We start from the raw sequence: 25731 nt of genomic DNA, 5'->3' as shown, positions 1-25731 counted from the left end.
GCTCTTAAAGGGCTGCAGGTTTTCAGGGAGGCACGTTCATCAGAAGGGTTAAGGCAAATTCTGAGAAGCCAGAAGCTGGGCCTCTTCCTTTCTGTCCCTATTGTAAGAGTTCCGTGCTTTGTAAGCAAGTACAAATTTCCATGGAGCCAGCGTCCGGCACCCCAACTGTCCCCGCCGTCCCCAAACCAGGTGCCCCAGCAGCATGCCCAAATACTGCACAGCCTGGCTGGAAGAGAAGCTGCCCTGAAGCCGATGACCCCAACAGCGGGCAGCCTGAGATTAAATACCCAGCAAACCCAACAGCACGCACTCATCCAGCACCCACTCTTAGTAATTCACTTTATTCCTTTGGGTCTCTGCACCAAGTGAGCAGCATGGGTATTAAGCGCTTCAGGAGGGCAGACAGAGGAGAGCCTCTGGGGAGGAGGGGTGATGGCTACACAGAGAGGCTGGGCCTCCACATCCTCAACAAAGGGGTCACACAGCCAAGCGGGGTGCAGGGTCCAGGAGGAGGGATCATGGCTGGCTACACAGAAGGGCTGGGCCTCCACATCCTCAACAAAGGGGTCACACAGCCAAACGGGGTGCAGGGTCCAGGAGGAGGGTTCCCACTGTGCCCCTAAGGGCTGAGATGAGGAAGAGGAAAAGGTTCGCTGTAGTCTGGAGCATCTTTGGGGAGGTTCAAGATGGCAGCTTCCCAGGAACCAGGCAGCAGAAGCCCCGGCCAGGCCAGATGGTAAAACTGTGGGCATGAGACTGCTGTCTGGGGAGGTCTGTTCCCTGAGAAAGTCTGGTCAGCAGCCATTGGCCATGACAGAGATGGGTTCTAAGAGCTGGTCAAGCTTTGGGCTCCTTAATGCTCCCTCTACTGCCTGGAGAGCTCAGAGCTGGATGCAGGCTCAGCATCTCCTGGCACCTCCATTTCTCATTGGAGTTAGGGGACCCATGGCTGCCCCCAGCCAGTTCTGTGACCTTAGCTACTCTCCCACCCCACCTCTGAGCCTCTGGTTTGCTCATCTATAAAACGGGACAAGGTGTGCATGAGCTAAAGTGTTCCCAAGTCTTATGAGGATTGAACAAGCTTTTGAAATGGTTTAGAAAAGGGACAGGGGCAGGACAAGGGGTAGAGGGAGTCATTACCTGCCCTGGGGACACGAAGTTGGGAAGAGACTGCAGACTCCTGGGGACAGTCTGAGGCCCTGGGTTCAAGTTCCTGCTCCCACACGTCCTAGCCATGAGTCACTCCCTTCACTTGCTTGGGCCTCAGCTTCATCCTCAACAAGCCAGCTCCTCCCTGGGGCTCGCCATCCCCTGACTCATTTGTGAACAGAGAAGAAGAGCAGCAACCAGACTTTAGGAGGCCCGTAAGCACATTCTAAGACAGGGTGGGAGTCAATAACAGAAAATCGAAGAGACAGGAATAAGTCCCCAGCTCAGCCCCAAGGGCCACAGCCAGAGGCAAGCAGAGTGGAATGCACTGGGCTGGTCAACAAGCCAGGCTGACTAACTGTCCGTGAAGGGGCAGGGCGCAGGCCAAGGACATCCCAGACTCCTTAGCTCTGCCCCTTCTTAGTCACCCAAGGACTGAGTGACCCTGACACAGAGGTGAGGAAAGACCACCTTCTTCCTATCTTCCCACCTCAATTCTCTCTCTATTCAGCTGCCTAAGTGATCTTTCTAGCTTCAAGTCTGACTAGATCACTTCTCCTTCCCTCCATAAACTACAGTGGCTCCCTATGACCTCCAGGATAGAATCTAAGATCCTCTGTTGACTTTTAAAGCCCTTTCTAATCTGCCCTCCCTTTGTCCTTTTCCAGTCTTCCTTCCCATTTCTCCCCTCCATGTATTCTGTGGAATCAGGCTTCTCAATGATTCCTTCCCACGTAATTCTCCCAACACCACACCTTTGTGCTGGCTGGGCCTCCTACCTGGAATACCCTCCCTCTTCAGTGCCCCCCACCTCAAGTCTCAGATAAAACTCAGCCTTCTGCAGGAAGCCTTTCTTCCCTCCTCCCCCATGCTACTGCTTTCTCCTATTGATTATCCCCACTTTACTCTGAATAGACCTGGTTTGTACATAGCTGGTGCGTTAGATTGTGTGCTCCAGAAGGGCAGAGACTTTTCCCCCTTTCTCTGGATTCCCAGTGCTTGGCAGAGTACCTGGTACATCATAAGCACCTAATAGATAGGACAGCCTGAGAAGGAGCCCTGAGGGAGGGCTTCTAACGTCTCCCTGCCGAGCCAGAAGCCCAAGGTCTCAAAGCTTGCAGGGGTACTAGAGGTCGCCCCAGCTGACCCCATCCTGGACCACAAGTCCCTTTTAGGTCATATCCCCTCATGATGGGGGCCTCTGCTCCAAGGCTCCTAGTGATGATGGGGCCCCTTGCTGGAAGTGTGAGCAAGCTCTGGGGGAGTCCCTGGGATGGAGACATCAGTGAATCCAAGACAGAAACAAGTACAGCCAGTCTCGTAAACATGAGCCTGGCAGAGGACCAGCTGGCCTGGCCCCTCCCTGCGCCTCCCCAGTGCCCTTCTCCCTACTTGGGAAGCCTGGCTCGGGCCACCAGGAGGAGCGGTTGCAAACACACTCCCAAGGAGGGAGGGAGAGAAGTCGGGAGAGGAGTGGGGGCGGGGAGAAGCCTGTCCCTTTCTGGCTTTGGGATGTAGTCCTGGTCACTTCCATTCTCTGAGACCAGCTTCCTAACCTGAAAAATGCAGAAAATGTTTGAAGGAGGTATCTCCCAAGGTGGATGTCAAAAGGTGAATGAGAGAATTCACCTTGCCTCTCGAGAGGCTGGTAAATCTTCAAACCCTCCAGCAATGCTAGCAGCTTTCACCGGAACGGTCATTACCCAGATGCACTGAAGCCCTTCTCCAGACCCTCCTTCCTGGGCCAGGTGTGGGACCAGGCAGGGCTTGAAAATCCAAAGACAAAAGCCGCCCAAGAGAGCACAAACAACCTCCTCTTTGTATGCAGCAGACCCAGGCTGCTCATCACCCTAGGCCCTCAAAACTAGGGCTGTGAAGAGGCAGAAGGTTGACTTGGGGAAGAAGGCCTTGACTTCAACCTGTCCTTGAGAGTGGCTGGACCTCTGAAAAATGGCTGCCTCATCTGTTAAAGGGAGCGTCCATCTACTGTGCCTGCCTTTCCCACCTGAGGAGTTCGTACGAAAGCCATTTGGGCCTTGTCCAGACTCATGGACAAATAATCCCTGGCCCGACTTAGGAAGTTTTCAAGGGCTGGGAGCCGTCCCCATGACCTATAGAAGGACAGCCACACTCTGAGCTGCAGGCCTCACTACAATCTGATTCTAATCAGTCAGTCAGTCAATTGACAAAGAAAACCTACCCAAGTGGCTCCCTGCCCAGCCCCGGGGACTTCTGGCTCCCAGCAGCAGCAGCCCACCCATCCTCCCTGAGGATGGCCAGGGAGCTGGCAGCCTTCCTTCCTTCCTTCCTTCCTTCCTTCCTTCCTTCCCAGACAAGGCTGGCCTTGATTCCAAATACAGACAGGCTAAGCCTCCATTGACTCCCCCAAATCCAGGCTTCCTCTCCAAACTCCAGTGGATCTGGGGTCCCATCAATAACACAGATTGTGGCACAGTGGGAAAGGGGCTGGGTCTGAAGTCAGAGGAGCTTGCTGCTGTGTGACCGTGGTCGAATGACCTTCCCCCTCCGGGTTTCAGTGCCCTCCTCTTGCAAATGAGGAGAGTGGAGCAGCGGGCCTCTGAGGACCCTTTGGGTTCTCATAAAATGACTGTCCGTCTCCCATAAACTCAGGGAGGGGAGAACACCTTCTCAGTACATGGTCGTGACCTGAGCCTACAGCGCACAAGCCTGCCCGCTCCTCCTGGCAGAGGGGCAGGAGATGACTCACCCTTTCAGACTCGGTCCACGTCGGGGGTACTTTATCGGCCCATCCTTCTTAGTTACAAGGGAGGACTTCAGGGGGGCATGGTGAGTGAGAGCCGACAAAGGGGGAGAAAAGGAGAGAAAGATGGAGGTATCAGAGAAACGTTAAAAAAGAGAGCAAAAGGTGATGTGAGAATAGGGCACTTCGAGCTCTTGGAGGGAATTTAGCATACTTGGAAAAGAAAATCCTAGTGCCCACACAAGTCCACGGTGGTCTCCACCGTCCTTTTTCCCCCTCTTCCTTATTAGAATGCGGGTGTTTGTTAATGATCGCTGGGTTCATACGCAGCACTCCCCCAGCTCAGGTGCACGGATAGAGCCCTGGGTTGCTACGCCCTCCCCTCAAGCCTCCCCAGCTCCGTGACTAGATTAGGCTCCCGCCTACACTGCCCACCCTCTTACCACGGACAGAACTTCTCTTTAAGAGTAAAGATGATGAGAAGGAAGAGAGTGAATTAAGGTTTGCCCGATGCTCAGAAGCGCAGCTGTTTTCCTGCAGGAGGCGGCAGCTCCTCTCACCTTTGCTGACCTTTCTTTGCACCAACCTGAAAGTTCACCTGCCCAGAACAGGCGGCAGGATCTTAGCGTTCAGCCGTACTGACCTTTCTGATCTCCCTGGGGATGGAGGAGAGATGAGAAACAGAGTGGGATGGGAGGATGGGAGGGGGAAAGGGAAAGGAAAAACAGTGTGGGGCTGAGTTGTATTTGTCCTGCTTCTCTCTCTCTCTCTCATATTCAAAGAGTGTTTCTTAAGCACCTACTATGTGCCAGTGAAGAGAACCAGCCCAGTGTGTCTCTGACAGTTGCATGAGGTCAATGGCACAAACCCAAAAGGATTACTTCCCATATGGCCAAGGCAGGCTTCGGAAAGTGATTTTCTTGACATTACAAAGACTTTTGAGCAGTTTGGACTCATCATTCAGGCGGTCTCCTTTTGCAGAAGGGCCCTCCAAGGCATTAAGCTTTGACGACAACGGGTGAAATCCAAGGGGTCTGTTATCAGAGGGAAGGGCAGGTTCAGTGGAATTCAGGAAAACTGTGGGAGGAGAGAGAGGAGAGATGGTAGGAAGGGAGAAATAAGACAGTGGGGACAGAGGAGGAGAGGGAAAAGAGACCTGGGGCATCTAATCTCTTGGCCCATGGGGATGTGACTGGGGAATTAAGAAATCAGTGTTTCTATTCCTGGTTTCCCACAGCTATCCTGTGGTGCCCAGGCATGAGGCTGGGTTGGGATCATTAAATGGCAGAGGGGGGAGGGCTGTAGGCATCGTCTGGTCCGATTCCCTCCGTTATAGTTCTTATCATTATCAAAGACTTTATTGATCCTTTCTAGATCTCTGTCTGCCACATCCACTCCTAGGGACAGTACACCCCATACGCAACTGAAACCTTCCTTGTAACAAAGAAAGCCCTTGCTCATGCTATGTATGCAGTATTCAGTACCCCTGACCCCCCCCACCCCAGCCAGAAGGCAGTACATTTCATTGTTTTTTCTAGGTTATTGTGCCTGCCCCCCATCCCATCCCCTCATTTTCTAGAAGAGAAAAGGAGGAGCACACTACCCATTGAGCTTCCCTGTCTGTCAGTCATCTCACCTGTAAAACAAGGGTTTGGAGGAGCCTAGCTAGCCCCTCCTCCATGCTCAGGCTCCCCAGGGCTGCAGGCGGCCCCGAAGCTTTGCGTTCTTTGGTTCCCTTGTCCCAGAAGTTCTACTGGTGCCAGGGAGGCTCCAGGCCATGTGACTCCCCCTCCTTTAGATTCCTGCCCAGCTGAATGATGCCATGTCTCATTTCCAGCCACTAGGTATTTGCACAGGCCTCCAGTGATCAGAATCCTCTTCACCCTCTAAAGTGAGGCCACTTGTGACCTGCTTGGAGAATCGGATGTTCTCTCCTACTTCCAATCGATTCATATTTACTTATCTGCACCAAGGTCACAGACTTTGCATACCCAGTATCTGGCACACAGTAGGAGCTTAGTAGACACTTTGAATAGGATTGAATGAAATGCAAACGTGAATCATCTGAAACAAGCCATTCATTTTACAGATGGGAAGGCTGAGGCCCAGAGACAATAAGGTGGCCCCGGGGACCTGGGTTTAACAGCGGTTTTGCCCCTCACCATGAGTGTGACCCTTGGCCAGTCATCTTCCCTCATCTGCAGGCTGACCTCTGAGATCCCGTTGGCTTTTTGGATTCTAGAAGCCAAGATCTCAGAGCTGGGACCTGAGTCTAGAACTTCTGGCTTGAGATCTCGTGCTTCCCCTGGAGACAAGCAGACCAAGACCTCCTGTGAGAGCAACAGACCCTCCAAGGGTGGAAACATCTGCTCTTGCTCTCGGTTTGTGACTTAGCTGGCGAGAGAAGACAAGACCCTTCCCAGCTCTGACATGCCCTGTTCTAAGGCTGTTCCAAGGCTCTCTCTCAGCTCCAACCCTCACTATTCTCAGGTCCAACAGTCCCATGTTTTCCATCCTAAGGGCCCTTACAACTTTGACAGTGGCCAGGCCAGTCTAGTGGGACAGGGGAGTAATGGGTGATAAGGCTGGAGCCAGAGAGTGGCGGGAGGGCTTCCAATGGTGGCCTTTAAGGAGTTTGGATTCCCAGGGAATCAGCCCAAGGGCTGATAAGACCATCACACCAGCCAATGACGAAGGCTCTTACACAGTTTGTCCCTCTGTGAAGACTCCTGGATATGCCCCCAGATTCAGCCAGGTGCCATTATCACAATCATCAGGGCCCAGCCAACCCCAGAACCTTGGGGTCAGATTCCGGATTTCCTGCTCTCCCCAGTACGAAGCAGCCTTACGGATGTACTCACGGAAAGAGGGAGTGAGCGAAAGTCGCAGATGAAAGTGTCAGGCGCAGTACTAAGCCCTGAGGATACAGACCCAGAGTGAGTCAATCCTTGCCCTCAGGAGACTTCTATTCCTATCCTGGAAGACTAAGCCTGGAGGGGAGGGGTTTGTCCTTTGATGGACACGCCCCTTCTGGAAGCCAGGGCGGTGCTGATTGGATGACTGACAGGCGGGCTGGATGCGTCTTTCTTGGGCTGGAAAAGCGCAGCTCACCAGAGACCCTCACCCTCTGAGCTGGCTCAGCCCCAGGACAGTTCTAAACCTGAGTGACCCAGGAACGGGGCAGAAGGGGAGGCTCGGGTTGGCACAGGGACGGGGGCGGGGGGCTCCCCAATCAGAAGAGAGCCCTGGGAATCTCTTGAGCTGTCTTTGGAAAAACTGACAGCGGAAAGGGCTGGGTGGTGGTGGGGGCGGGGGAGGGGTTGGGGAACAGGCCAGGGAGGAGGGCTGCTTCCCACAGCCATGGGGAAGGGCGGAGCGTTGCTGGGGTTTATTCTGGTGAGACTGAGTCACTCCCCCTGCTTCTCATCCCCAGGCCCAGCTCACTCTCCAGCCTGCCCGGAATCCCCATGTGGCATCCTGACTCAAGAGTCCCTGTCTCTGGCTTCTGTAGTATTTGCCTTACCCTTTGGGTGGGCCTTCTGCCCTAAACCCCTCACTGAAAATCAGCGAGCCTTTAAGAGAACTCAGGCAATAATCCAATAAACACTGATTATGTACCTACTACGTGCCAGGCTGAGTCTTGGAACGCCACTTACTGGGTGTCCCAAGTCCCATCTATCTGACTGCATGAGGCCTTCCTGTGGGCCTAAGCCTCCAGAGCTGCTGGTCCTTGGCCAGTCAAGTCCATGGTTGGTGCCATGTCTCCCGCCTAGGCCCAGGCCTATAGGTGAAGCCCACTTTGGCTCAGGTGACCAGTCCCTGTCCTAGGCCAGGGTCACTATCTTGGCCAGGGTGAGGGTGAGGGAGCAAGAGGCTATTGCTACAAGTCAGGGCTGAGCTGACCATTTGTTGGGACATCATGGAAGGAATTCCTGTGGAGGAGCCTTCTAACTCACACTCAGGGATCATTCAGGGTGGAGAAGCACCTTGGTGCCTAGTGTAGGCCCCTTGTATTTCAGAAGGGGAAACTGAGGCCCACGGAGAAGTCACTGAACCAGTCATCCAGACAGTAAGGGGCAGAGCCACATCTCCAGATCCCTGTTTCCACTATGGCAGAGACTCGAGGCTCCCTCCTCCTTCCCCTCGAGACCAAGCAATAATTTGTAATAAATAAAAGGTCAAGGAGGAGACGAAACAACTCTGCTATGCCCCTCCCCAACCTTGCCCTCTTCCTGTCCCCTTTCCTTGTGTGCCCCACACCCACAGGTAAATGGGAAGCCCTCCATGAATGGAGGTGTTAGCCCCAGGCCCTGAGGCCAGCCTGCTCCCCTCTAGCCACATCCACAGATGTGGCAGATGGGCAGAAGGGCCCATCACAAGGCTCCTCTGGGTCCTAGCTCCCTGGGGAAGGGATTCCTTTCTCAGGAATTCCAAGTTCTATGGACCTTCTCAAGGGCTGTGGTTGTCCAGCTTTGGATGCCACCTCCCATGGGACTGCCAGGGGTTGAGGCCCTATCCTGCACTCTGCACAAGGCTGGCCGGAATGAATACACTCACTGGGTGTGAGTGGACAGGTGAGTCTGTCATGGACCAGAGGTCAGGTCTGTGGTTCAGAATATCTGCAAGATATTCTGGCAGACTGGCAGACTCTCCTTTGATAACATGTAAATCCTGCCCACCTCCTCACCCTTCTTCACCTCCCTGATGTCACGGTCCTCTTTGAGAAGGAAGGACAAAAACCAGCAGCTTTCTGAGGAGGCTGCAGACCAAAGCTTTTCTGGAGTTCTCCATCCCTACCAAGAGGGCACCTGAGAGAAAAGCCAGCAGCCCCTCCCCCACCAGAAGCATCAGCTCCAGCAGCCACTAAAACTGGCCATCTTTGGCCCTGCCTCCGTCCCCGCCCAGGGTAGGGTGAGTCATGCCTTGGCCTTAAGGCGCACACTGGAGCCAAAGCCACAGGGTTTGTTTAGCAGAGTCAGAAAGAGGGTGGACAGTTCCATAAGGGGCCCCACAAGTCCAGCTGACCATCGGCACTGAGAACTTGGAATTTGGCTGGCTGTGTCCTCATACTACAGCCCGGAAGCAGAGGGCCTAGGGTCAGAGCTCGAGGGTTGCGGGGGCTTTGAATCCAATTGATAAAGGAAGGAAATAAGCATTTATTAAGTGCCTACTGTGTGCTAGGCAAGTGCTTTGCAAATATCTTATTGATCCTCACAACTCTGGGAGGGAGGTGCCCCATTATACAGTTGAGGACATTGAGGCAACAGCAGTGAAGTGACTTGCCCAGGGTCACACAGCTAGCTAGTAACTGTCTGAGGTCACATTTGAACTCAGATCTCTCTGATTTGTGCCCACTAGCTGCTTAGCATCTGATACCCAGTATGGTTTTAGAGCTTTGATATGTTTGCCCTTACTGGGAGCTTGGGGGTGGGGGTCGGTGCCTTAACCCCAAAGGAATGGAACTTCAGCAGTCAGTTGCAGGCATGTGATGTGATTTCTCAAGAACCGTTTGGCCCTGAAGGAATGCATCGACAGCCCTGGGCTTGGTCAGTCATGAAGTCACTGGGTGTCCTTGAATGTGGTGGATGATATGTTAGGCTGGGTCAGCCCTGTGATGGGGTAGCCCTAAGGTGTCAGGAGCTGGGGCTGAATTAAGAGGGGCTGGAAGATTAGGGATAAGCAGGTGATGTTCTCTCTTGGTTAGATCCCACCTGGATGACTGTGTTCTGTTTTGGGTGCCAAGGTTTAGGATGGACCCTGAGGATGAGCTGGAGTATCCAAAGGTCACTGGGATGGGGAAGGACCTCCAGGTGATGATGCCCCATCAGTCTGGACAATTGAAGACTTGGAACATTGTGATCATGGCATTCAAGGGTTTAAAGGGATGTCGTGTGGCACAGAGTTCAGTCTGGTTCTGATTGGCCCCTCCAGCCAAGGTGCTCTGGGCAGGACCATCTGCAGTGGGGGACAGAACTGTCCAAACATGGAACGGGATGCTGGAGTATTGCTGGGTTTCCTCCCAGGTGGGGGTGGAGGGAGGATGGAGTCTTCAGGTGGGAGCTGGCAGGGCCATTTGTCAAAGATATTGATGGGGGCAGGGGGATTCTTTTTCAGGCAGAGGTTGGATGAGATTTCTTCCAGCCCCAAGACTTAGCAAGTCTGTGAAATAACCTTCCCTTCCCCAGCAGTAAAATGAGGGGCTGGGGGGCTCCTGCCATCCCTTACTCTCTTGTGCTCTGTCTCCCACACTGGCTTACTTTGCTGAGATGGTTTGTCCAGGTCGAAGTGAGCTGTGAAGGCTGGCACTGCATCTCACAGCCGCAAATGCTAGAGATACTTACAAATATCTGTGAATTTTTAAAATCCAGGGGAGATATTTTTGACGCTTGCCACACTGGCTCCCTCCTACTCTGTTATGTATGACCAGCCCTGATCCTGGAGGCGTCTCTTCCGGTGGGTGGGAGCAAGTGTGAGAAACTCTCCCTGGATGACTTCACTGTCCTCCTTCCTATACATTGTACATGTGAAGGAGGACGGGGGAAGAGCCCATAGGCCATCTGCTTCCTTCTTCTTGCCAGGGCAGACCAGGATGGCTTAGAGGAAAGATATTTCTTTGATTTTAAACTGGGGAGCCAGTGCAGCAGAGGAAGCACTGGCCCTAGAGTCAGCAAGACCCGAGTTCAAATTCAGCTTTAGACACTTTACTAGCTCTGAGGCCCTGGGCCAGTCACTTCCTCTCTGCTTTGTCTGTATCCTAATGATCCAAGGTGGTTGTGAGGACCAAAGATGATTGTAAAGCTCTTAGCGCTGTGCCGGACACATATAGACATGGCGGCTATCGACATCACCACCATTATTCACATTAGCTGGGGACCCTGGCCAAGTCGCCTCACCCTGCTTGCCTCAGTTTCCTCATTTGTAAAATGAGATGGAGAGGGAAATGGCAAACCACTCCTGTGTCTCTGCCAAGAAAACCCCAAATGGGGCCATTGAGAGTTGGACATGACGGAACAACATCGTTTTTTACAGCTTAGTCTTAGGCTAGCCCAGCGGTGGGGCAGCTGCGGCCCTCTAGGTCCTTGGGTGTGGCCTTTTGACGGAGTCCAACTTTTACAGATCAAATCCTTTTAGGAAGGGGATTTGTTCTGTGGAGTTCAAAGGGCCGCATTTGAGGAACGAGAAGGCCACAAGTGGCATCCTGGCCACAGGTTCCCCACCCCTGGGCTGGCCCTTTGCAGAGTATAGCTGGGAACCACAGCTGCGGCCAGCATCCAGAGAGTGCTTAATAAATGTTTGCTCCAACTTGTTCAGCTGATGCAGAGCCCGACTGGCCACAGAGGGAGAAATGAACCATTTTCTGTTCCTGAGAAGCTGCTGTTCTCAGTGAAACAATCTGTGTGCTGCACTTGGCATACGTGAAAGTGCCGGCTGTCTGGGGGCCACGGATCACGATTCTGCTGGCAGGACCAGCAGGGAGCACGGAGCAGACAAGAACTGGGGAGTGAGGGGTGGGTCCTACCTGCCAGTGGGGAGTGACCCAGTGAAGGAAGCCCAACCTTGAGGGAGCCTGGAGGGCTGGGGCAGGGGTGTGTTCTGGGGAATGGCTCGAGGGGATGCTGTGTAAAGGGAACAGGTCTGCACCAAGGAGAAAGATCTGACCCCAGGGACATCCTCTTGTGATCACTTCCTCTGCATGCACGGTCCTCGAGGCCCCCAAGGGCTCACCCATCTCCTCCTTTTCCAGCTCTCACAATCCTTCCTTTTTGGCCTTTCTTCCCAGGCCCTGTCCTGGCAGCCAGTCTGCCCCAAACAAGACACAGATGCCCATTTCTTTAGCGGTTTGGGCAGGTCCTGGGAGGAATGGTCCCAGTCTTTATCATCACCATTTTCCAGAAGAAGGCCCCGGGCACTTCTCAATTTCCCCAACTCTCATCCCATTGGCTCCTTAGTCCAGGCCACTCTGGTTTTCCCTAACGCTGCCCTACAGTGATATCCTTCCCTGAGTAGCTGACTTCTGTACTAGACTGGGAGCTGCAGAGGGCAGGACCCCGTGTGCTGGGACTCGGCAGCTCATCCTGCCTCACCTGGCAGAGCTCCCCCCAATGCCAGGCTGAGGACTCGAGGCATGGGCTTAGGGTTTGGGCCTCAATGTCGCTGACCCAGGGAACACTCCAGGAGACTGAACTTCCTCCACCACAGCAAGTGGGTGCCCTCTCTGAAGCTCAGAGAGTTGCCCGGGGTGCTGAGAGATTGTGACTTAACCCAGGGCCCAGTAAAGAACAGGATCTGAACCCAGGTTTTCATGTCTCAGCAGCCCACTCTCCTCCCCTCTACCACCCTTCAGCTCTCTCAGGAGAGACCTCTTAGCTAACCTCCCAGACTCAGTGTCCCATCCGTAAAATGGAGGCCATAACCTCGCCTGCTCTGCAGGGCTTGCTATTAGGTCTGCACAAGAGGATTCTGGACAGAAAACCTTTAGCAAACCTCAAAGGGCTCAACCAATGCCAGCTATTAACATGGCTATTCCATTTACCAGGGCCTTGGACCCGCTGCTTAAGGGAAGGAGACCCCTTGCCCACAGAAACACATGCTCCCATAAGACTTAACCTGTTTCCCCAAGAGGAGGCTGGCTGGACTCCTGCTGGGTCCTTCCTTCCCTCCCCAGGGTAGGGGGGGAACTCCCTGACGGCAGAGGCCAGGGAGGTTTTTGTGCCAGGCTCCCCAACCAGGAGAAGAGGTCTGTGCCTAGGATGGGCTTCATGGGGGTTTGTGACCTAAGGGAGCCCTAGGGCCTGGAGGGAAGTTCTCCTTCCAAGTTATAAATCTTTCAGAACAGGCTCTGCCTCTGGTCAAGGTCATGGGCCCAGTGCAGCCCAGCAGACATCCAGTCTGGAGGAGGGGGATGGGCATGGCTCGGTAAATCATGTGGGAAAATGGGGTGGAAAGTCCTGAGTGCCTCTGGGATAGCCTCGAAGGACAGGGGGACAATGACTGAAGCATGCTTGTCACGGTGGCCCAAGGTCCTTCCATTAAAAACAGCCCAGGGACGAGACAACAAGCCCCTACCTGGTAAGCAGGCTGACTCACTTTACTGTCTGATTCCAGGCAGATGGGTCCCTTCCTTCTCTGGGCCTCAGTTCCCAGCTCTGTAGAAGGGAAGGCTGGTCTCTGTTCTCCAAGGGCCCTGCCAGCTCCCTTCCAGGGCTGCCATTGTTCTGGAGGCCCCTGGGACTCCCCAAGCTCTGCTTCTGCACACTCCATCCCCAAGACTCTCCTTGTACATCTCTGCTGCTGGCAATGGCAGGTGACTGATGGGGTTTCAGGCCCCAACCTAACTTTAGACAGTGCTCCAGCCTCAGCCACGCCCCCTCCCTCCTGTCCAGGAGGCAGAGGTTCCATCTGAGGTGTATGGTCCCAGCCCTTTCTACCTGATCCTCTGATCCATCTTAGTGCCCCCTGGATTACCCATGACCTCCCCTCATGGGTGGGCATCTCCCCCAGACTCTTCTGGGCCTCATTCAAGAGGCCCTTTAAGGGGCCATGGGACCGTTTAGTCCCCTAAATCACTTTGTATATTCCCTGTTTACAGATTGTCTGTTTATATCTCTGTTGTATAGATACCTCTGTTTACCTGAGAACGGGTAATGAGCCACCCCTTTTCCCATTAGAACATAAGCATTCTGAGGCAAAGGACTCTTTCATTTCCCAGAGCCTAGCATGGGGTCTGGTATACAACAGGTGTGTAAAACAGCACTTTAAGGTTTGTGGAGCCCTTTCCACCCACGACCTCTTTGGGTCTTTACAACTGCCCTTTGAGGTAGGTGTTGTCATTAGCATTCCCAATTGAGAGAGGAGAACACTGAGGCTCAGTCACATAGCCAGCAAACGTCTGGCGTGGATTTGTTATCAGGTCTTTCTAACTCTCTGCCAAGCTATGCAAGAAGAAAACTTCCTAAAACAGGTCTTGGCTCCGCTCCCTCACTAACCACCCTGAGCAAAGCCCAGGGCACTCTTGGAAGGAGAGGCTTTCAGCATGATGGACCCCTACCAAACCGGGCATCAGGTCAGATGAATATCAAAGCAGCTTAGTAAGCATCTGGGATGCCCACATTTCAGGAGAGAAACTGATACTAAACCTCTGCAGCAGGGGGGAATTACAACCGAGGAGGAGAGGAGGGGATTTGGGGCCCAGACAAGCAGTATTTCATTAGGCATGCAGAGCGGTGCTCCCAAGGTGAGCCAGTCACTCAGGGTGGTTTCACCAAAGCAACCCATGTGAGGGCTGAGCCCCAAAGTGGGCGTCCAAGGGGAAGGAGGTGGGGGCTCCCTACCCTCTGAGCTGGTCTCTCTTTGTTGTCTAGACCAGGGCCATGCCCAGAACCCACACTTAAGAAATGCTTTGTTAAACTGAATTGCAAACTGTTTGGAGATAAGTCAGACCCTATCTCTCATTCTGTTCACATTGTGCTGGAGAAACATGGAAGCCCAGGATGAAACATCCCCAGCCCCATCTCTCTCAGCTGGCAGAGGGCACACATCCACACCAGCGCTGGCTCAGCAAGGCAAAAGGAAACCAAACCCAAGCACCTGGACCACCATTCTCCGTGCTAGGAGTGCACACATGGGCATGAACACACACACGCACGCTGTCTGTCCCATGCAGTCCTAGGCAGACAATGGGAGCTGTAGAGCCATAGGGGAACCAGGGGATGACAAGGGGGCCCCCAAAGCTGCTGGAAGCTAACAGGCACAGAACTGGGGGCCATCCTTCATAGAGCCTGGTCTTCTGAAAACCCTATCAGATTCAGGGAAACACAAGAATGTGGGGGAGTGGGTGGAAGGAAACAGCCCTCCCCCCCCCTCCATTTTTCCACTCATAGAATGACTCCCTTTCTTGTTCACAGCCCAACAAAGGGCTGGGTTTTTGATCCTAGGCAACTGGTGCAGGGATGCCCCTGGAGTTCTGTTTGTGCCCAAAGGCAGCCCAGGACTCCAGAAAGGGAACTGGAGACACCTCAGCGGTCATTTAGTGTAGTCCTGCTCTCCACTTTGGGGCAGGGATCTCATAGGTTTTCAGGGGCTCAGTCTCTGTCGCTCTTGCTTAGTACAGACAAGGGCAGGGGTGGCAGGACAGACACTCCTTGGGATCACACAGAGAGAGTGCTGGGGAGGGCACAGACGGGCAAGGCTAGCCCTCTCCGGAGAGCCCCTTCCCGCAAGGGGCCCAGCCTTGGGTGTGCCACCGCAGGGATGAGAGACCTCCACTTTTCCCTTTCTCAGGGCACCGTAACTGGCTCCCGCCCTTCCTTAGCCTGGGCCCCCCAACCCCCCACCCCTTGTCTGTCCCCAAGCCAGGTGGCTGAGGTTTCAAGGGCCCAGCCTCTTCCCTCCTGAAAGCACACGAATGCGGGGAGGGGGGCGCCCCTGGATTTAGATTTTAAAGGGAGAGAAAGCAGACCTGCAGAGACCCAGCTGAACAGATGCATCGGGCTACGGAGACGAACGTGCCAAGGCCAGACAAGCGCCGCGGGCCACCCACCCACCCCCGCCACGGGCAGCCACGGCTGCCCGCCACACGGGCGCTGCGAAGGCCAAACGCAGGCAGACCCCCCCACGTCCAGTGGGGTCCAGCCCCGCAGATCCCGGACGGAGACTGGGGCTCCTGGTGTGTTTGGGGGCTGGGGGGGGGTCCCCCGGCGCGAGGTCTACAGCTCCTTTCTCGGACCCGGGCTGCCCCGCCCCACTTCCTCCAGCTCCTCGGGGTGGGGTGGGGTCCCCCGGAGCCCTGTCTCTCTCCCCGATGGGCGGCGATGAAGGGTCCGGCGAGGGTCCCCGGCCTGGCTGGCCCAGATCCCCTCCTCTCCAGCCACCCCCCCACCCCAGGGAAGGCCCCCTGCCCCCCGCCCCCCGCCGCCGCAGCCTCCTTACCCTTGGGGCAGAGCCGGGCCCGGGGGCCAGGGGCCAGGGTCCGGACGATCGGGGGCCGTGCGGGCTGAGGCCGGGGCTGGGACCCAAGCTGGGGCTGCGGCCGGCCCCGACGCTGCCCAGCTGGCTGTCGGAGCGCGCCTGCTGCAGGAAATACCAGAAGACTTATCCAACCACGTTAGCGAGAGGGAGGGGGGAGAGGTGGAGGAGAGGGAGGGGAGGGGGAGGGGCGGCGCGGCGCGGGGCGGGGCGGGGGCGGGGGCAGCGGCGCCGCCAAAACCTGGCCCGGATTTCCCAGGGCGGAGCGGTCAGGCTTGTGTGACCCAGTTTCCAGTGCGAGGAGGGGCACAGGCGGGGCGGGCCCCGGGGTGGGGGTGGGGCAGAGTGACGCCACAGCAGGCGGGGCGGAAGGCGGGTCCGTCCCCTGCTCGGCCTGCCCCCCCTCCAACGTCTGCTGTCTCTCCTCTTTTCACCTCTCTCCCTCCCTCTCTGTCTCTCCGTCTCTGTCTCTGTCCTCTCGCTTTAGACTCTTCGAGTTAGCTGCAAAGACATTTGCTCAAGGCCCTTTACCTGAACCAGCACCCAGCTTGCCTTGACCCTGGCCTCGGAGCTTTTGTGGCCTGCAGTTCTCCGGTGCGGGGGAGCCCGTGACCTCCCGGGGCAGCCTGGCCACTTGCGGACAGCACAGTGCCCCCAACACCCAGTCCAATCCGTCCCCCTAGCTAGCCCACTCCCTGGGTGCAGGGCCCGGCGCAGGCTTGTCTGTGCCTCCAGCACCCAGAACAGCGCCTAACGCGTAGTGGGCGCTTGATGCACTGTGGGGGATCTGGCTATGCATCAAGCTGGCGGACTCCCTTTGATCCTCGGGTCCACTTAATCTTCCAGATCGTTTTCAGACGTTACTTGGGAAGTTTTGTTTTGTTTTTGACGCGAGCTTAAGATTTTCTATGTATCCCTATTCCATTTCATTTTCTCAGACTCGTCCCAAATGTTCTGGTCTGTCAAGATTCCCGACGGAATTCTTCACGTTATCTACCTCTTCCCCGTAAGTCGTCTGCACGTGTGATGAGCAGGACCTCTCTGCCTTAGACCTGAACCCCTGACTCTCCCCTGTCGCTCTGTCCAGCTTGGGCCGGCCTCTGGCTTTCTTTCTAGTCTAATGAGAACATCGAGTCTGGCCCTGACTTGGTTGATTTTTACCCAGGTGCTCTCCACTGTGCTACTTCATATCTGGTCCTCGGATTTCACTCGTGGAGTTTACAATATTATACAGCCTGCCACTTTTTTTAAGCCCGTACTTTTCTATTTAAATAAAGTAGCCCCTTGCAGAGGCAAATTTATTTTCTCCCTCATTCATCCCTTTCAGTTTAAAGCTCTCTTGGTTAGATTTCTTAACCAGTGGAGGCCAATCGCCTCTTCACCGGTCTTTGTAAGGACCTTGTCCGTGCTTTTCATCCCGGGTTCTCAGACACCACCTTCTTAGCCACCTCGTTCTCATTTTCCTTCCCTTTTACAAGGGCAAAGTGGCAAAGGAACATGACAGGTTCCAAAATCCTAACCTTATTCAGGGAGCCTTTAGCCCAAGCCTGTGCTGAGGAATTCTCCAGCTCCCCTCAAGAAAAAGCCTGCTTCCTTAGAGACTGTCTGGGCTTTGCCAAACAATGAGCCCTGGTCCCCAACTTGGATTTATAACCCTGTCTCTAGAATGAAGTTTTGGTAATGATTCTCCCCAACCCACATACACACACATACATGCAACACACATGTGTATGTCTCCCGGATGTCCTTTTCTCTGTAGCCCCTCCATTTGTGCCTTTTGGCCTTCTCTTCCACTAAGGGAGAGAGAGTTCCTTGCTGTGTCTCCAATTTCTTTGTGCGTTTATGTGTGTGGATTAACAGCCCATTTCTCAGCCCTCCACTGAGACCAATTTAGCTACTGATGCTCCCTGCCCTTCCAGTAACCAAAGGCAAACCTGCCTTGCCTCTGATTGCTCTTTGCCAAGGGTCCTGTCTCATCATCACTCCAGTAAAAGGAGATGTCATCAATTTTGCCCATCTCCTACTGGGCCTGCAGCATTCAGGCCAACCCTGCTCCCTGTTTTATTTCCCTCCTTGAAGATGAGAGACCCCTGCAATTCTCCTCAGACGGGGCTCAGGCACCCCTGCCACTGCTGGGCTGCTCCTGCTGGACAGCAGCCCAATCTGCTGTTAAGCATTCCCTAGCAGAGGATCCTGACAAGTTCAAACCACTCCAGCCAATCCATCAGGTGTGTTAGTGGATGGGACTGGGTCATTTTGTGAAGCTTCTCCCCCACACCCCCAAGTGGTGAAGCCAAGATTGTAGGGTCATCACAAAACATGGCCAGAAGCAGCAATTTTTAAAAAGAATCCCTGAATCTTAGAGTCCAAAGGAACCTCAGAGGCCATCGAGTCCAACCCCTGCCTAAACAGGTGTCCCTTCTATAGCACCCCGACCTCCAAGGGGATGAGCCCCTCCCATTCTGGACAGACCTACATAGAATAGCTCTAGGAAACAGATGTTTGAATTGCCTCCCCTTGAAGGTACACCCCATGGTTCAGGTAACCTTGGCAAGTAGGCAAAGAAGGCAGGATCAGCTTTGCTTATTCATCAGCTGGGGAAGCAGAGTCAGAAGGCCTAGTGGCCTGCCCAATGCCCCATGGTTAGTCAGGACTGAAGTCTTCTGTCTCTTCTTTCAGCCAGATTCCCATTCCACCCCTCATCCAACTCTCACTTTTTCTTCCCAAGGAATCTCTTCACAGGGATGTTTACTCTCTCTCTTCACAGAAAGCTGTGAGCACAGGGGCAGAGAAAGGATTATCAGGAAGGCTCACTGCCAGTGAAGAGGAGCCACCCTCTGCCTGAATGATCATTGGCCTGGATCATGGAGCTGCAAGACTCCCCCCTCCCCTCGCTGTCTGAGCTTTAGCTTCCTTATCTGTGTTGGTGCTGATCTGTAGAAGGGGCTAGACTGGATGCCCTCCCAGGACCTTCCCTCCCTAACAACATTCTCTAGTTCAGTTGTCACCTTTCGACGCCTTCTTATGCAGAACTGGTCCGACAAAATGCTCAGAGCCATAGCTGGGAGCAGGCTGTTGTTCCACCAAGGAGGCAGGCCACACTGGGCTGTGGGTGCAGGGCTCCCCAGCAACTCTGAATCCCAGCCCAAGCTTGCTGGATCATTTTGTGTTTCAAAAAAAGGGCTCATTAAGTGCAGGGTTGCTGGGACAACTCTGGGGAACCGAGGGAGACAAACAGGGCTGAGTATTCCCCAAAGCCCCAGGCCTCCTGGGGCACAGAAAGGGAGGAACATTTCCAAAGAAAGAGAGGGGAAGGTGGGAAACTCTGGGCTCTATCTCTTCCAGGGAAACGGCAGCTTAGAGCCAGAGGACAGGGTGGGAGAGCTCCTGGTGAAACTCTCACTAGTTTTCCAGACTTGCTGAGTGCCAGGTGTTTCCAAGAAAGGATCACTGGGCATGAAGACACTATGCCTTAACATGGCTGGGCCCCACCAAGCATTGATGTGGGGAGGAGGGCTCCAAGTGGAGGCCTAGAACCTGGAATAGGAGCCTGCACTAGGACCTGACTACAGTGCCTTGGCAAGTGTGCTCCCCTCTCTGGGACTGAGGGTTGTCCTCTGAAAGGAAATGACTGAATTGAATGTGGTAGCTGTGCATGATGACAGCCCCAAATTTCATGAGCTCAATTCAATCCAATTCAGCAAATGTTTATTAAGTGTTTATCATGTGCCAGGCTCAATGTCAGGCTACAGAAACCAAAAAACAAGACGGGGCCACCCTGCCATCCAGAAGCTTACAGGGAATAAAAGAAAGCAATAAACACATAGATAAGGAAGCACATATACATGGGTCTAGGTGGTGCAGTGAGTGGAGCACCGGCCCTGGAGTCAGGAAGACCTCAGTTCAAATTTGACCTCAGATACTTGACACACTAGCTGTGTGACCTTGGGCAAGTCACTCAACCCCAATTGCCCTGCCTTCCCCCCCTCAAAAAAAGAGGAAAAACATAGAAAGCAAATATAGACTATTTACAAACCAAATGCAAAATGCAAAGTAATTTTGGAGGACAGTGGGAACACCTGAGCAAGTCTGAGCTCCTGTGCTGGGAAGTGAGGAGGCTGAGTCTGGAGAAGGAAGGCTGGTAGTGGATGATAAGCCAAAGGAGGGCTTTGACCTGGTTCTGCTTGGTACCGGAGGGAAGAACCTGGAATGGGGCTGGGCTGGGGTAGGGAGGGGCTGAGAGGAACAGATGGGTTTTTTCTTCTTCTTCACATCAGGGAAAACTTCCTTATGATTGGAGCTGCCCCCAGTGGAATGGGCAGCCTTGGATCCTGGACCTAGACCCCTGCCCAGTGATGAAGACGATGAGGCCCAGGGAATTGTGGTTTGTACCGGAGACAGAAATGGAAGCCAGGCCCTCACACTCCAGGCCAAGGCTCTCTCCACCACGTCATACTCCAGGGGACAACCTCTTGGGATGCACATGCACATGGAATAAAGGGTGTGGTCAGGCTGAATCAGCCTGGTGATCTCTGAGGTTACAAGGAGCAATTCTTTGTTTGGGCCTTTGCTGAGGTCTCAGCAACAGGGGTTAACAAGAAGAATAACTTTCTCATGGCACTTACTGTGTGCCAGGCATTGTGGGAAATGCTTTACAATTATTACATCTAGTCCTCACAAGAACCCTGAGAAGTAGGTGCTGTTTTATCCCCATTTTATAGAGGAGGAACTGAGGCAAATAGAGGCTAAGCTGACTTGCTCAGGGTCACACAGCTAGGAAGTATCTGAGGCTAGATTTGAACTCAGGTCTTTCTGACTTCAGGTCCCCTGAGCCACCTAGCAGATCCCTTTGTCACACCAGCACTTCTGGGTTGAAGGTGGGGGCAGAGTGGGGATGGTTTCTGGGATAGGGCTGGGAGGGCATGCTAATCAATGGACTTCAGGCCCCTGACCCTCAGAGGACCTCTCTGACACCCCGGAAGATCTTTATAGAGGCTGGGGTTCAGCTTTGAGCTATGATAGTTGGCCCCGATCCATCATCCCGCAGGTCTCAGTCATCTTCAGTGAAGTGTGACAGGATTGACAAGCACCTGCATACAGGCCTCATCATTAACCTCTAACAAATTCACCCCCCCCCCAGACACCTGCTCCATTGCTAATCATGGTTCGTGCGGACGTGGGGCTTTGGGCTTTGCCAAGCTCTTTCCAGGCAGCGCCCTGGGGAGGTGAGAGCTATTGCCTATCACTTTGGTCTTCATGTCAGAAGCACAGCCTGAAGAAATGCTGCTTGAATTGAACTGACTTGCACAGAGGGGGAAATTCAGGCCAAGATGTTCAGTGACTTGGACCGTGTCCCAAGGGCAGTGAGTCAGGAAGAGCTGAGATGTCCCCCATGACTTATCTTTTGGACTGTCCTGGCTTCACCTGCTATCAGTGTAGAAGACAGAGAGAGGTGGTTTAACACAGGTTATAATATAATCATGCAGATTAGCAACTCATTGAATGGCCAGACCCAGAGTTGTTCCTGGCAGGAGGTAGAACCATCGTGGTTACAGGATCAGCTTGGCCATGGACCAGTCCCCCTTTTCTCCTTCACTTCTGTGACTCCATGGAAGGTGTCATCAAACTGGCAGATGATACAACCCCGAGAGCAAGAGTTAAAGCCTCTTAAAAGATGTCAACAGCGTAGAATTGTGTGCCAGATTTCACAGGATGAAACTGAATAGAGATCAACGTACAGCTCTCCACATGTGGGGAAAAATGTCGATGGGCTGAAGAGCTTCCAGGTCTGGGAAGTGATGAGAAAGCTGGAGCCCAAGCTGTCCTCGCAATGGCAGCTGCGTCTGGGTATGCTTGTTCTGGAGAGGAGAAGACTCAGACTGGGGGGATACAGTCGATGTTGGGAAGACACGCAATGGAAAAAGCTGGATGTAACTACCACCTTTGTTACCTACTATAAGTATGACCTTGGAAAAGTTATTTAACTTAGGTGGACCTCAGCTTCCACTTCTGTGAAATGAAGTTACCATACTTGGTGATCTCTAATAACCCTTCCAACTCAAAATCTAAAGAGCTCATGAAGAAGTATTTGAGGGTCATATGAAAGATGGATTAGCTTTGTTCTGCTTGGCTCCAGAGAAGAGAATTAGAAACATGGGTGGAAATCCTGGAGAAGTAGATTAATTTTTAGTGTCAAGAAAACCTCCTAACAATGGAAACTGTCCCAGAGTAGAGTAGGCTGCCCCTTCCCTGGAGATCTTCAAGAGGAGGCTGGATGACCAATTGTGGTAGAGGGGAGTTTTAGTCAACTACAGGTTTGGGCCAGATGCCTCTGGGCTCACTTCCAACCCCTATCTTCAGAGATTTTCTGTTCCCTCTTTGGAGAGGATTATCTTAGCATAGGGCCCAGCCATTTCTCTTTATGGGAAAGTCCACCCACACATTGCTTCTTTTTAAAAGGTGAGCAAGAAGGGGAACTTGCCAAGAAGGGAGGGATTGCCTCTAAATGATGAGTCCTTCCCCATAGTTCACTGTCTCATGCTCTTGGAAGGAGGAGGAAAAGAAAGGAGAGGAGGAGGGAAAGAGGAGGAAGGGAAAAATGGAGAGGAAGTGAGTGGGACCTCTTGGGGATGACCTTGGTCCTCTATGCTGGGTCACTTTGCCCCTTGGCATCAGCCAGGGAAACTTGTGACTGACTCAACCCCATCAGGCCAAAGATGTCTCTCTCTACTCCTCCAAAGATTTCACTGGGACATTCCATCCCACCTTGACATGGCCACATCCCCAATGCTTCCACTTTGCCACTTCCATCAGGAGTGAAAAGGCTCTTTGCCTGGGTCATACGTAAAAAATTGGGTTCTGAAAGTGGCTGGGTGCGGGGTTAGTGGAAAGGCCCATCACTGCCATTTTGGGTGGGTTTACATTCTACTCTTCTATTTCTGTTTTCTTTTAAAATAAATGAACATAATCACAGAAGGCATGGACACCGCTGTTGGATCAACTACTCAGAAGTATAAACTAAGTCCTTTGGAAGGTTCATTGTCCTTTGACTGTGGGATGAAGGCACACAGCCCCACACACAAAACACCATGTGACTAGTTAAGTGATATACCTCTGGGCTGAGGTACAAAAGTAGCAGCAAATCAAGTGGCAAACCAGTCTAGTGTTGGAAGTGTTCTAGTTTAAAGAGCTGGAGTCAAGCCCCAGTGAGGGAATCTCTCAATTCCCCACCACGTCACTGGAGATAGGGGACCAGCAGGAGGCTTCTCTTCCAGCCAGGAGTAACATCACCTAAAGAAGGGTAGCTTTAGGGGGCATGAGCCATCATAGCAGAGAGACATGTGGGCCATGGACTCTTTAAAAGCACTAACCCTCACAGCTCAACAAAGAGATTCATCTAATAAAAGCTTCATGAGGACTTGATGAACGGAGACTAGGACTTTCAGTAACTGAAGATGGGATTTATCCTTTTGTCACATGTGTTCTTTGTAAAGATGCCTCACAACTTTTGTATTTTAAGTTTTGGGTCATTTTCCCCTTGGATGCTACACGTATTTGTGGGCAAGTATGCCCCCCAATTTTTTGGAGGGATGTTTTTATAACCACTGTTCTTGCTAAACTCTTTTCATAAATATCTTTGCTAGAAAGCTCATTGTTAAGAGGAAGCACACCAGTGGGGGCTCGTGAACAATAGCACTAGAACTCGGACCTCGAGGTTATTGTTGTTGCTGTCCGGTTGTGTCTGACTTTTCAAGACTTCATTTGGGGTTTTCTTGGCAAAGATACTGGAGTGGTTTGCCATTTCCTTCTCCGGCTCTCTTTTTTTTAACAGATGAACTCCTGGGATGAACAGGTTGAAATGACTTGCCTGGGGTCACACAGCTTGTCTGAGGCCAGATTTGAACTCAAGAAGATGAGGTCCAGGGCTCCATCTACTGTGCCACCTAGCTGCCCCCTCAAGATTATTATTCGAGTTCTAAGAGTAATATTAAGTTGTTCACTGGGGACCTGGACTTCCAATGTAAGTAGGTGTTGGGGAAGTAGCTCCAGAAGGGAAACTACCTTAGTAACTTCTACACCATAAAAGGTATGTGATTTCCTTACATGCATACTCTCTCCCATTCACTGTACAGACAGCAGCTCCTCTAAAATTCTGGAGATGGTGGCTGAGGGTGGTTATCCAAGGCAGCCAACTGGTGATGAGAGTCCCCAAACTTCACTATGCTGCTTTTTGGATGACAGACCGAGTCTGTCACTGGCCTACTGAGTACAGGGTCAGCTCACTGCCCAGTCCTGGCTGCCCTTCTCTTCTGGGTGTTCTTACCATATAGTGCTCATCACTGAACTCATTCTCCAGTTGTCTCCTGACCAGGGCAGAGGACAACAGGGCTGTCATATGCTTCGTCTTGGGATGCCCTGCCGCTCTGGATTGCATTTGCTTTCTTGGCTTCAGTATCACATGATTGACTCATCTGGAGCTTTTATTTTATTTTTTATTTTTGGACTAGCCCTGTGACTTCACGGGTACTGGGAAATCCCAGTGAAGAGACTTCCTTCACCAATGCAGATTGGCGCCTGTTTTATGGCTAAGAGTCTTAGATAATCGTAGCCCACTAAAACGTCTCCAGTCTCTCTCATTTTGTACTTGGGAAGTTGATTTCTTGACCAATATGGAATTAAGCTGGACATGGGCAGAATGGACTGCTTCTGAGAAATTGTACAATTCACTGCCCACTGCTGAAGCCTGCCTTTTTAGCATCGTGATTTTTCTGGTGCTCACTGTACAGCTGCTGATGGGGGAACACTAGTCTCAGAAGAACCAGAGCTGTGGGTGAATCAGACATGAGCTAATCCGCCCCCCCCCCCGCACCCCAGCACCTATTAGGACAGCATATTAATGATGATTAATGCTGGAGAAAAACAATGCAAAGTGTTGCAGAGGACATGTATGGTCAGAAAAGGGGAGGTGCTGATCCTGGTAGGAGCAGGTCAAGGGACAGGTGGGGGGGTCCCGGGCAGGGGTGGTCCCGGGGCGGGGGGTAGACAACAGATCCATTGAGAGACCCAGCAGGAAGTCCAGTGCTTATTGTCTGGGTCCTGCATGCAGGGCTTATGAAAAGACATGGGCTAAGAATTCCATAGGAGAAGGCATGATTGGCACCAGTGGAGGAAACAGGCATCCGATAAGCACCATCCTTAGCAACAATCAATCAACAAACATTTTTAAAGTGCCTACTTTATTCCAGGCACTGGGGATACAGAGATAAGTGCCCAAAGAGGCCCTCTCTGCCCTCAAGAAGTTTACATTCTAATGGGGAAGACAAGTGGATATACAAATATGTACAGAATATTTGAGGAGAATATAAAGGTATACAAAGTAGTTGGGGAGAGAGGAAAGAAGGAAGAAAATACATTCATTAAGAACCTACTGTGTGCAGGTACTGTGCTAAGCATTTTACAAATATCTCATTTGATCCTCATAATATCCCTGAGAGGTAGGTGCCATCACCCCCCTTTACATGTAAGGAAACTGAGGTAGACAGGTGAAGGGACTTGCCCAGGGTAACTCAGCTAGCAAATGTCTGAGGGCAGATTTGAACTGAGGTCTTCCTGCCTCTGGACCCAGGGCTCTGTGCCTTATGGGGCCCCCTTCTGCCTCACTGGGTGGCAGGGGAAGTTTGAGCAGCATCTTAAGGGAAGATGGCCTGGATGAGGCAGAGGTGAGGAAAGTGTGCATTCCTTCCAGGTGCGGGGAGTGATGGTCAGGATGCAGGTGAGAGGTGGTGGGGTGGCTGTGAGGAAGAGAGAGGAGGCTGGTTTGGCTGGATCCCAGGCTGGAGGAGGAAGGAAGCATGGCCAATGAGGCTGGAAGCAAAGGCAGGGCTGGGTTGTGGGGG

The 25731-nt window shown here is 52.9% G+C and overlaps 1 protein-coding gene across 1 annotated transcript in view; it reads right to left on the bottom strand.

Moving 5' to 3' along the window:
• The window catches only part of OSBPL5 (oxysterol binding protein like 5), a 112838-nt gene extending 96867 nt beyond the window's left edge, over positions 1-15971 (bottom strand). The window contains exon 1 of the mRNA XM_036763453.1: positions 15800-15971. The gene's annotated coding sequence lies outside the window, so the exon portion shown is untranslated. The remainder of the gene's footprint in view (positions 1-15799) is intronic.
• Between the last annotated feature and the right edge of the window lie 9760 nt (positions 15972-25731).

The sequence above is a fragment of the Trichosurus vulpecula genome, chromosome 6 (genome assembly GCF_011100635.1).
Source record: "Trichosurus vulpecula isolate mTriVul1 chromosome 6, mTriVul1.pri, whole genome shotgun sequence".
In the NCBI taxonomy this organism is placed as follows: domain Eukaryota; kingdom Metazoa; phylum Chordata; class Mammalia; order Diprotodontia; family Phalangeridae; genus Trichosurus; species Trichosurus vulpecula.
This window is presented reverse-complemented; position numbering and strand designations above follow the sequence as displayed.